Raw genomic sequence first — 13,232 nt, 5'->3', positions numbered from 1 at the left:
ACAAAAACTGTATTCTGAAAACACTAATTTTATTTAATATAATTCTTTGTGGCTAGGCAAGAATCCTAAAGGATTTTGCACTCATGATAATAAGTTAGCTCCTGAAATCAGACAGGTTGCCACCCTCCATGACCCCTCTATTGAATAAATCGGTCATTTTGACAAACATACAACATGGCATTGTTAAAATGATAGCTGCAATTTAGTGTGACATCTTTATTGAACACTGCAATTGCATTATAACCTAAGTAATCTTTGTATTCTGGTATGAGTAACTACTGCACCGTGAATAATATTTACAATAATATAAAGTAGCACAAGCAAATTACAGTAAGAGAATTAAGTATGGGATCAGCACATTTCTTTTTTTATTGGATATTTTATTTATTTACATTTTAAATGTTATCCCCTTTCCAGGTTTCCCCTCTGCAACCCTCTATCACTTACCACCCCTCCCCCCACTTCCATGAGGGTGCTCCTGCACCCACATGCATACTTCCACCTAAGCACTGTAGCATTCCATACACTGGGCCATCCAGCCTTCATAGGACCAAGGGCCTCTCTTCCCATTGATGCCTGACAAGGCCATACTCTGCTCTATAAGCTGCTGGAGCCATGGCTTCCTCCATGTGTACTCTTTGGTTGGTGGTTTAGTCTCTGGGAGCTCTGGGGGGTCTAGATGTTTGCTATTTTTGTTCTTTCTATGGGGTAGTGAACCCCTTCAGCTATATCAATCCTTCCCTAACTCCTCCATTGTGGTCCCAGTTCTCAGTCCAATGGTTGGCTATGAGCATCTTCCTCTGTCTTTGTTAGGCTCTGGCAGAGCCCCTCAGGAGACAGCTATATCAGGATCATGTCAGCAAGCACTTCTTGGCATCTGCAATATTGTCTGGGTTTGGTGTCCATATACAGGATATGTCCAGGTGGGGTAGTCTCTGGTTGGCCTTTACTTCAGTTGTGGCTCCACACTTAGTTCCTGTATTTCCTCCAGACAGGAACAATTCATGGTTTAAAAAAATGAAGATGAGTGGGTGGCACCACCCCCAACCAGGGGCCTTGCCTAGCCTCTGGATATGGTCTCTACTGGTTCTCCCTCCTCATTGTTGGGCATTTCAGCTAATCTCATTTTTTGCTGGGTCCTGCAAGCCTCTTGCTCTCCTGGATTCTGGGACTTTCTGGTGGCTATCTCCCAGTTCTGCATCTCCCATTGCTACATACTTCTGATTCACTGCATATCATCTCTGTCTCTTCCATACCTGATAATGCCACCTTTTCTTCCTCCTCCCCCTCACTTCCTCCCAAATTCCTCTAACCCTCTACCTCCTGTGAGTATTGGTTCCCTCTTTTCAGAAGGAATAAAGCATCCACATTTTTGGTCTTCCTTCTCTGTGAACTATTTCGTTTCCCTAGTGTATGTTTAAGAACCATCAGTGCTTATAAAACTTTTTTCATGATAATAGTGTTACTAGCTTGTCCACAGTTAGGACTCAGAATGCTAAATGTTCCATGTGAGGCTGAGATTACAAATTAGATCATTCTGTTATCAGTAGCTAACAACACCATGAGTTCTGGCTTCTGAAGACACAAATGGATGAGAACATTGGTGTTAGTTCTTCTTACCAGTAATGAAAAAAAAATGAAAGGAAGGAAGGAAGGAAGGAAAAAAAGGAAGGAAGGAAGGAAGGAAAGGAGAGAGGAAGAAATGAAGGAAGGAAAGGAGGGAGGGAGGGAGGGATGGAGGGAGGGAGGGAGGGAGGGAGGGAGGGATGGAGGGAGGGAGGGAGGGAGGGAGGGAGGAAGGAAGCTGTATCTACTGTGTTTAAAATTAACTGAAATTTATATTCTTCTGAACTTTTCTTTCTATTCACTTTCAAATAATATATTTATGTAATAATTGTTCCAAAATATTTTGCTAGCATGCTGATTTTGGACCTCTTTAAAATGTGACTTAATCTGACTTGAGGTATAAGATTTCTGATCAACAAGAAAGAGATATGCAGATCCTCATGTAATGTCCTGCATGTCAGGTGGACAATAACATTGTCCAGGAACTCTCATTTCATTGTGGTTGGTGAAAATATTTCCTGAGATACTTAGAGGCCAAGATTGATGGACAGACAGAGAGACAGACACAAATCACTAGCAAATTTTATTAGCCCGGCATAAAGCCTTCTTTATTCTGTAAAGGTAGTCATAAAGTAATTCATTCAACTTACTGATATATCTACATACAGAGATAGAACATTCTAAGTACCAGCTAACATCTTTGAGTTGCTGACTGAAGAGGGACATTTTTTTTCTCCTCCTAACCTGTTAGCTTTCTATTGATAAAAATTTTCACACTAACTTCTTCCCAAAGGAATAGCTACAAATATGTTTCAGCCCAGGTGATGTTAATACTTTTAGTTTATCATTATTAAATATCTAGATCATAAGGCTACAGTAAAAAATTAATGAGGGTGAGAAATTTATATTTCTCCACTAACTTTCAAGTTCAGAGAGGGGGTTGTAAATAAATACAAAACTGATATATTCTTTCCAGTATTGAGCCTTAGTGGTTATCAAGAAGATGATTCTTGAAAATATGTTTTCTTTCTGGAATATGTGTTCATCGTGAGGGTAATTTCTTCATAGAGTGGAATGATCTCTCCTCTGAGACAAATGGGAGCACACCATATCAAACACTGCCACTCCGTTAGCTTAGTGCTGCCCAGATGAGAATTTAAAATGGATAATGTGACATGGTACACTTTTTAATATCCTGAACCCAAAGTTCATCGCAGTCCCTCCAGAGTTGGTAATTTTTTTTTTTTTTTAGAAATAATTCATGCCAGCAAGTCGGACAGAAAATGAATTAAGAGTAAAATCTCCTCATGCTGTTTCTAGCTTCAGAATATATCTATATATACCAGCCTTGGTAAATTGATAGTTCATATCTAAATTTGAACATATTGCTTTTCAGGGCACTTAGATGATTTAGATCCAAAATATTCCATTCGTTTTTCTTGAAGCAGTTGATTAAAATAACCTCCTTAACTTTTGAGAGATTTTATGACTTGTAGTCTTTCTATCTAAGCCCTTTAATTTAACCTTTCATCTTCATATAAAACTTAAAAATTACCTCTCTGTGTTTTTCATAACTTTTTTTCTCTAAAGTAAAATTAACCTTAGACTTTAAAACCACATTTTACTAGTATTAAACATCTAATGAAGTTATTTGAATAATTACTAACTCTACAGTATAGCCAAAGCTTATTTCATTAGTCTATGAGGCTTTACCCATTATAACTTTATTGATTTATTTTAATATTAATCTGAATGAAGGAGTGACAGTAGCCTGAAGGAGTTCAATGGTTGAAAAAGATTACATGTTGCTATAAAATAAATTAAGGCTTTTTATTATTGTATCTTCAATACACACAAAGCCTCTCTCTTCCCTGACAACACACTATTTTATTTCCTTCTGTTACACAGTCTTATGCACCTCAGTGTAGCCTTCAATTGAGCTACTGAGCTGATTATGACCTCGAACTTCCAGTCTTCCTGAATGCACCTTCTCAATGTTGGGATCCTGGCTATGTGACTACTTTTTAAAGAGCTAAAGCGTAATTTCTGCTTATTTTGAAAGATACTTTAGCTATTTTTATTTTTATTAGTTTTTTAAATTTATTTGCAACTCAAATGTTGTTGCACCTCCTTGCTTCCACTGTAGAGTGCTTCTTCAGTCACTCATCCCCTTTGTCTCTGAGAGTCTGCCTCTCCCATATTCTCCCATCTTGGTGAAGCAAGTCTCTACAAGATTAGGCACATCCTTTCCTACTGAGGCCAAACAAGGCAGTCCTCTGATACATGTGTGCCCAAAGCTTAAGATCAACCTATGTTTGCTCTTTAGTTGGTAGGTCAGTCTCTGAGCGTTCACAAGGGTCCAGGTTAGTGGACACTGTTGGTCTTCTTATAAGGTTATCAACCCCATCAGTGCCTTTAATCCTCCCCATATCTCTTCCACAGGGGTCACCAACCTTCATCCAATGCTTGGTTCTTAGTGTCTATATATGTCTCAGTCAGTGTCTGGTAGAACCTTTTAAGGAAGCCGTGTGCTAGGTTATTGTTTGTAAGCACAGCATAGCATCAATAATAGTCTCTGGGACTGGGATGGATCACAGATTAGGCTGGTCATTGGTCACCCATTCCTTCAGTGTCTGCTGAATTTTTGTCTTTACTTTTCATTTAGACAAGAATAAGTGTTGTGTCTAAAGATTTGTAGGTGTGTTGCTGTTTTCATTCTTCCACTGAGTGTCCTCTGTGACCACTGGATATAGTCTCTTTGGGTTCCATTTCCTCACAGTTATGCATTTTGGCTAAAGTCATCCATGTTGAGTTCTTTAAGCTTCCCCTATCTCAGGTCTGTAGGACTTTCTAGAGGTTCCTCCCCACCCCTGAGCCCAAGGAACTACATATTCCAGTTCATTTTCCTGACCCTTTGGGCCTCTCTGTTTTCCACCCACCGCCATACCTGATCCTGCCTCTCCCCCCCCCCCCCTTCTTCCACCTAGGTCCTTTCCTCCCTCTGATTTTCACAATTATTTTGTTATGTTTGCTTAGTTAGGATTTTACTGCTGTGAATAGGCACCATGATCAAAGCAATGCTTATATGGACAACATTTAATTGGGGCTGGCCTACAGCTTTAGAGGTTAAGTCCATTCTCACCAAAGCATTATGGCAGCACCCAGGCAGACATGGCAGAAGAGGCTCTGAGAATTCAACTTCTTATTCTAAAGGCAATCAGGAGAAAACTGGCCTCTTACCCCTACAGTGACAAGATTTCTCCAAATATGCCACATTTACTCCAACTAGATCACACCTCCAAATATGGCCATTCCATGGCACAAGATTATTCAAACCACATTATTTTAAGTGTATTTAAGTATCCTGACTTGGGCCTACCTTCTTGTTTAACTTTTTTGCTTCTGTGGAGTGTATCACGGGCATCCTGTACTTTATGGCTAATAGCCACTTATCATTTAGTACATAGCATGCTGTATTTTTGAGTCTGGGTTACCACACTGGGGATGATAGTTTCTAGTTCCATCCATTCACCTGCAAAATTCATGATGTCTTGTTTTTAATAACCGAATAGTATTTCATTGTGTAAATGAGCCACATTTTCTGTATTTATTCTTTGCTTGAGGAATATCTGGGTTGGTTCTAGTTTCTAACCATTATGAATAAGGCTGCTTTGAACATAGTGGAGCACCTGTGCTTATGATATGGTGCAGCATGTTTTGGGTATATGTCCAGGAACAATATAGCTGGAATTCAGGTAGAAAATTTTGTAATTTTCTGAGGAACTGCTGTTGTGTCTAGCTTTTGTTAACCCACTTTAGATCTAGGAAGTGGCCACACTCCCAGCCCCCTCCCACTTTTCTTTTAATCCTTGGATAAAAAATATACGAACATTTGTTCATTTTCAACTTGCCTTCTTGGCACAATTGTTGGGATCTAGTCTTTCACCTAGAAAAGCATGCCATTATAATTACTCTTACCTCCACTCCTCCTACCTGCCTTAAACTTTACTGGCTAGTCCTCTCTAGCCCATGTTAAATGCCTATAACCACCTTCCTGTTTAAGTAGACTATGTGGCTACTTGGTTTGAGATCTCTTCAACCCTTCTCTATCAGTAGCCTGGCAAAACTCTCTCTGTCCTTCTGGCACATCTCTTTTCCTCCAGGAACCTGGAATTGCAACCTGTACCTTCTGCAAAGCAATTGTCTGATGGCTTTCTTTATTGACAGATCAAAAATGGATTGGGGAACAGGACCTAACCTCAGCATCAGAACCACCCCTACAAACAGCCAGATTAATTTCCAGAGTGGTTGTACAAGTTTGTGGTCTCACCCGTATGGAAAAGATTTCCCTTGATCCATATATTTTCCAGCATGTTCCATGGCTTAAGTTTTTAGCCTTAGCCATTCTGATTGGTAGAAGGTAGAATCTCAAGGTCCTTTTGATTTGCATTTCCCTGACGACTAAGGATGTTGCACATTTCTTTAAGTACTTCATGCCCACTTAAGATATCTCTGTTGAGAATTCTGTATTTATATACTTTTGATATTAGCTCTCTCTCAGATGTTGGGTTAGGAAAGGTCTTTTCCCAATCTGAGGCTACCATTTTATCCTATTGAAAATGTTCTTTGCCTTACAGAATCTTTTCAATTTCAAGCCGTTCCATATATCAATCGTTGTTTTTAGAATCTGAGCCATTGGTGTTCTGTTCAGAAAAATATCTCCTGTGCCAATGCATTTGAAGCTCTTTCCCATTTTTCTTCTAAAAGATTCAGTATATCTCATTTTGTGTTGAGGTCCTTGATCCACTTGGCCTTGAGCTTTATGCAGAGTGATAAATATGGATCAATTTGCATTCTTCTACATGCAGACTCCTGCCAATTAAACTAGCACCATTTGTTGAAGATGCTTTCTTTTTTCCACCATATGGGTTTGGTTTCTTTGACAAAAATCAAGTATCTGTAGCTATGTGGGTTTATTTGAGTCTTTGATTCTATTCCACTGATCAAACTTTCTGTATCAGCACCATAAGTTTTTCTCACTGTTGCTCTGTGTTACAGGTTGAGACTAGAGATGGTGATTGACATAGAAGTTCTTTTATTACTCAGAATAGTTTTAGCTACCCAAGGATTTTTATTTAACCATATGAAGTTGAGAATTTCATTCAAGTTCTGTAAAAATTTCATTAGAATTTTGATTGGGAAGTACATCAAATCTATAGATTGCTTTTCATAAATGGCCATTTTCATTATATTAATCTAACCAATATTTAAGCATGTGAGATCATTCATTTTTCTGAGGTTTTCTTCAATTTCTCTTTTTTCAGGGACTTGAAGTTCTTGTCATCCAGATCTTGTACTTGTTGGTTAAAGTTATACCAAGATGTGATGGTTTGCATATGCTTGGCCCAGGGAGTGGCACTATTAGAAGGTGTGGCCTTGTTGGAGGAAGTGTATCTCTCTGGGGTTGGGCTTGGAGACACTCCTCCTAGCTGCCTGGGGATGCTTAATCTGTTCCTAGGTTCCATTGGATAAAGATGTAGAACTCTCAGCTCCTCATGTACCATACCTGCCTGCATGCTGCCATGCTCTTGTCTTGATAATAATGGACTGTACCTCTTAACCTGTAAACTAGCCTCAATTAAATGTTGTAATTATAAGACGTGCCTTGGTCATGGTGTCTGTTCACAGCAATAAACCCTAACTACGTCAATATTTTATATTATGTGTAGCTATTGTGCAGGGTGCTGTTTTCTTAATTTCTTTTTATTTAAATTTTTCTTTTATATATAAGTACATTGTAGCTGTCTTCAGAAACACCTAAGAGGGCATCAGATCCCATTGCAGATGGTTGTTGGGTCATCATGTAGTTGCTTAGGACCTCTGGAAGGGCAGTCAGTGCTCTTAACCACTGACCCATCTCTCCAGTCCACTTAATTTCTTTATCAGCCTGTTTAATCACTTGTATAATGGAAGGCTTCTGATTTTTTTGAGCTAATTTTATATTCAGCCACTGTGCTAAAGTTGTTTATCAGCTGTAGGGGTTTTCTGGTCAAATTTTGGGGATGGATATATTGTATAAAGCAGAAATACTGATTCCTTAACTTCTCTTTTTAATTTGCAAACTTGTCATTTCCTGTTGTTGTCTTACTACACTAGTACTACTATTTAAGTACTACATGGAATAAATAAGGAAAAAGTGGGCAGTCTTGTCTTGTCCCTGCTTTTAGAGGGATTGCTTTGTTGTTCTCCATTTAATTTAATATTGACTATTTGCTTGAATTATTTTAATTTTATTATGTTTAGGTAAATGCCTTGATTTCCTGATCTTTCCCAGATTTTTGACATGAATGCATAGGCTTTCTGAGCATCTAATGGATGGTTGTATGATGTTTTTATTTTTATTTTAAGTTTGTTTATATGGTAGATTACCTTGATGGATTTCCTTATTTTGTAACATCCTGGCATCCCTGGCGTGATTGTGGTAAATGATGTTTTTGATGTGTTCTTGGGTTTGGTTTCAAGAATTTTATTGTATATTTATATGTAAGTGTTCATAAGTGAAATTGGTCCAAAGTTCTCTTTTTTTCTTGCATAATTGTTTGATTTAGGTATCAGGGTAACTGTGGCTTCATAGAATGAATTAGGTAGTCTTCTTTCTGTTTTTATTTTGTGGAATAATTTGAGTAGTATTGGTGATAGTTCTTTTCAGGTCTGGTAAAATTTTACATTAAAACCATCTGGCCCTGCACTTCTTTTCATAGGGAGGTTTCCAAGGATGATTTCTCTTTCCCTGAAGGTTATGGAATTGTTTAGATAGTTTGCCTGAATTTGATTTAACGTTGGTATATGATATCTGTCTGGTAAATCAACCAGTTCATCTAGATTTTCCAGTTTTGCCACATACAGGGTTTTGTACTAAGACCTGATGATTTTCTCACTTTCTTTTGTCATGTTTTTGTTTTCATTTCTGATTTTGTTAATTTGGATACTGTCTCTGTGCCTTTAGTTAGCTTTCTAAGGGTTTGTTTATTTTCTTGATTTTTTCAAAGAACCAGGTCTTGGTTTTGTTGACTTTTGTTTCTAGTTGTTTGATTTCAGCCCCTAGGTTGACTATTTCCCAATATCTACTGCTCCTGGGTGTGTTTGAGTCTTTTTTTTTTTCCTAGAGATATAGGGTGTGCTGTTAAGTTATAACTATAAAATATTTTCATTTTTTATGAAGTTTTCTCTTAGCACTGCTTTCATTAGGCCTTATAAATTTAGATATGTTTGAGTTTATTTTCATGAATTCTGTAGCCTTTAATTTCTTTCTATCTTTTCTGCCTAAATTATCACTGAGTAGATAGTTCTTCAGTTTCCATAAGCAGGTGGGCTTTTTGTTGATTCTGTTAGTGTGAACTATAGTTTATAGTTTAGGGTGATCTACATAGGGTTTATTTTATCCTTTATGTAACTATTGTGGATGGTTTTGTGTCTAATTAAATGTTCAATTTTGTAAAGTGTTCACTGTGGTGCTGAGAAGATATATTCTTTTGTTTTGAGATGAAATGTTCTGTAGATATTCATTAAAGCTATTTTGGTTCATAAGTTTTGTTAGTTTCATTACGTCTCTCTTTCGTTTCTGTTTCAATATTCTGACCATTTGTGAGGGTGGGGTGTTGAATCTCACACTATTATTGTGTGGTGTTCAATGTGTTTTTTGAGCTTTAGTAAAGTTTCTTTTACAAATTTAGATGCCCTTACATTTGGGACATATGTTTCAAATTGAGACTTCATTTTGGTGAATTTTTCCATGTAAAAGTATGATTTGTCTTTCCCCAATTCTTTTGATTGCTTTTGGTTAAAATTTTATTTTATTTTATTTTATTTTGGATATTAGAATGGCTAGTCCAGCTTACTTCTTGGGACTGTTTGCTTGGGAAACCTTTATCCAGCCTTTTACTCAAAGGTAGTTAGTATCTATCTCTATTGCTATGGTATGTTTCTTCTATGCTGTAGAATGATGGATACTATTCACATATCAAGTCTGCTAGCCCATGTCTTTTTGTTGGGAAATTAAGTTCATTAATATTGACATTTTGTTGTTAGAAGAAATATTATGCATATATGATTCTCTTCTTTTGGGTTTGTTTGTGATGACTGATTTCTAGTGTTTTCTTGGGTGTGGGCAGTCTTCTTGTGCTACAGTTTCCCTTCTAGTATTCTCTATAGTGCTGGATTTGTAAAAGAATGTTGTTTAAATTTGGTTTTGTCATGAAATGTCTTGTTTTTTTCATCTATGGTAATTCAGAGTTTTTCTGGGAATAACATTCTGTCCTGGCATCTTTGGTCTCTTAGAATCTCCAATACATCTGTCCAGGACCTTCTGACTTCTAGAGTCTCTACTGAGATGTCAGGTTTTAATTCTGATAGGTCTGCCTTTATATGTTACTTGGCCTTTTCTCCTTTCTATTCCTAATATTTTTTCTTTGTACTGTACATTAGGTGTTTTGATTATTATGTTGTGGGAGGATTCTGTAGGCTTTTTGTATTTTTATAGCCATCTCATTCTTCAGGTTAGGAAAGTTTTCATCTATGATTTTTATTGAAGATATTTTCTTGACTTTGTATTAGGACTCTTCACTCTCCTGTATTCATATTATTCTCAGGTTTGGTCCTTTCATTGTGTCATAAATATCCTGGCTTTTTTTGTTTATTAACATTTTACACCTTGCATTTTCTTTTTCAGATGTGGCAATATTTTCTGTAGTATCATCTACACATGAGATTTTCTTTTCCATCTCTTATTTTCTGTTAGTGATATTTCAATCCGTAGTTCCGATTCTCTTTCCTATGGTTTCTGTTTCTACCTTTGCCTCTATTTGTGATTTATTTGTTGTTCCCAGTTTTAAGTCTTGAACTCTTTTATTAATTTCCTTCACCTGTTTAATTATATTTTTCCTGTATTTCTTTTAGGGTTTCTACAGTTTTGACTGTGGGGTTTTGTTTGTTTGCTTGCTTAAGGTCAGAACTTTGCAGTAGAGGAGTTAGTGTCTTCAAGGCTTGCTATAGCAGAAGAGCTGGGTTCTGATGGTACCAAACTGCACTTGCTCAGTTTATTATGTTCTTAATTTGCCTTTCATCATCTGGTTGTCTTTGCTTTTAATTAGCCTGGGTGTCCCAAATGGGAGCAGGACTCCATGGTGGCAGTTTGAGCTGTGTGTTCTAAGTTAAAGCAGATCTTATGGAAGCCAGGCAGTGCTTTGTCTCTGATTAGAGCAGGCCTCCTGAGTCCTTTCTTAGAGTAGGCTTCATTCTAGAAAGACATATGTGGGGTTGGAGGCAATCTGCCCCAGGTGAAGGTTGAGATGTGGGCCAGGAGGGAGGTGAGATTCTGACTTGGTGGGACAGGGCACATTTCTGCTGGGCTTCATGGAGTCCACTCTGGTAAAGTTATTGGAGCAATTGAAATCAAATAAAAGTTTTATCCAGCTCTATCTGGAATGTTTTAGCATAAATGACTTAAAATAAATAATAGTCTCTAGTGGTGAAAGAGTTTTTGCAAATGTCATTAACAGTCTAAATAATTCTGACATTATGATAAGTCTTATAACTTTAGGAATGGAAAATTGAAATAATAAAAGTAAAAAAAAGAACTCTATGTATGTCCATTCAGGTCAAATGAACAGTAAACCTCAGTTATGCAATGTTTCTTATAGTATTATGCATATTTTAGTTATTTTGAGGATGTACTTTAGAATACTTATACACAGATTCCTTTTAGTTTGTCTGTCTATTCACCAGGATGATGCCAATTCAATGCCTCTCAGAGAACATTAAGACCAGCAGCCTTCCTCTAATGTTTTATTCCAATAACCTAACCAATGGTTTATCCCAATAAGCTAAGTTTTATCTTATAATGAGGATATAACAATTGTTTTATTACCATGCATGTTAAGTACAAATTGCTCTAATTATAAGGGAAATTGAATTTAAATGCAAAATACTATTTTCCATAGGTTCGAGTGCTTTGACCCAGGCTGGTGGCAATAGATTTAGAGATTGTAGTACCTGTGGGCTGTCATTCAGGCAAGCCTTGATTGTAGCCCAGTACAATTTTACCTTTATGTATCTGCTGTTTTCCTCATTGTTGATAGGATTTAATTTTCACATGGCTACATGGACAATCTGCTACCCATGCCTCCATTTTTTTTCATTGTGATTTGTTCCCACCCCCTACATGATGAACAAAGTAGACATCCCTCTTTTTAAATTGATTACTAAGCTATATTTGTTTATATTGGTAAGAAAAGTGAGGTTATTCCTTGGATTAGTCTAGTCATGTTTTTCCCATCTCTTCTGAACCAGTTTGTAGGAAAATATTTGAAAATTTTCAGTGGTAGGCTAGATTTTCAGTAGGTGCTATGGGCAGCACTTAATGGACCATTCTGGTTAGCATGAGAAGAACCAGAATGAGGACAGAAATGTGACGGTAAAAACTTCTCACAGGGAACCAGGACCTCATGAAGAACTAGACCGATGTTGCTCCAATTATGCCGTCCGTACATATCCAAAAGCTTAAATGAACCTGAATTTAAAAGTAGAAAATGTGTTTTCTAGAAAAGAATTGTAGACATTAACGCTGTGACATGATTGCTGCACATTATAATTCTCCAAATCTGCGGTGAGTGGATTAGCTTGAAGTAAAGTGGAAGTATATGAAACACACTGTAGGAAGCACTGAGAAGGGAGGACATGGCTGATGCAGACATGATTCTCATTGTTAAAGTGATTAGCACCAGCTACAAGAAATCCTGAACTTTTCTGGAGAACAAAAGGAAATGTATCTTGAGGGCAAAAGCTTGCTCAGGGCAAGCTCCATCTAAGGGAGTATACTTGAAAAGCAATACCTTAGACTATCATGTCTAAGAACTATCACAGGGAACTGTTTTGCAATGTTCTTCAATAAAGATACGCAGAGATTGTCAGAGCTCTGTTCCCTTGAGACCATTTTATATCTCAAGCTATTAACAAAATACATGACTTATTTTGCAGGTATGTAGAATGCCAGAGTGAAGGGGACTTGGAAGTTTGCACCAAGGTTTCAGAGACCTGTCTACCAGTCCCAATTTCTCTCTGAAAGATTAGGATGTGCATGAAGTTGGTAGGATGAAGCCTCAGTTTTAATGGAGACCCTAGGCTACTAGAGATTCTAGAAACACAGGGTTAGCATTGTGGAAACTGTCAGGAACCTATGTGCAGCTAGCCTGAGAATGAGCTTATACACACTACAGGCAACAGAGTTGGAGGGTCCCCTGTATGTAGATGATGTTATCCCCATGATAGATGATAGACTTTGATGTTGCAGTAAATTAAAAAAAAAAAAAAATGGCTTCGCTTCTCTCTCTTTATCGGCACTCTGTGGACCCGATTTTAGTATAGAGCCCCGCGCGCCTCTGTCTCTCGGTTCGAGCCTCCACCAGAGTTTCACTCCGTTCCCACAACTCCTTTCCCTGCCAGTTTTCTACCACCTGTTTTCTGTCTCCGTCCCTGGGTGTTAGTTTACCCCAAAATCACAACACAAACAAAACTCTACAGTTCAATAGCCTTTCATTCAGATTTATGTGTTCAACTCACAATTCACAAACCCTCTACATAACAAGATTACATCAAATAGACAAGGATGC

At 37.5% G+C, this 13,232-nt stretch overlaps 1 protein-coding gene across 2 annotated transcripts in view; it reads left to right on the top strand.

The window, feature by feature from the left end:
* Positions 1–13,232, top strand: part of CNTN5 (contactin 5) — a gene marked incomplete at its 5' end in the record, with an annotated part of 653,203 nt that overhangs the window by 194,046 nt on the left and 445,925 nt on the right. The window lies entirely within an intron of this gene.

This window comes from Micromys minutus (assembly GCF_963924665.1).
Source record: "Micromys minutus genome assembly, chromosome: 16".
Taxonomy (NCBI): Eukaryota; Metazoa; Chordata; class Mammalia; order Rodentia; family Muridae; genus Micromys; species Micromys minutus.
This window is presented reverse-complemented; position numbering and strand designations above follow the sequence as displayed.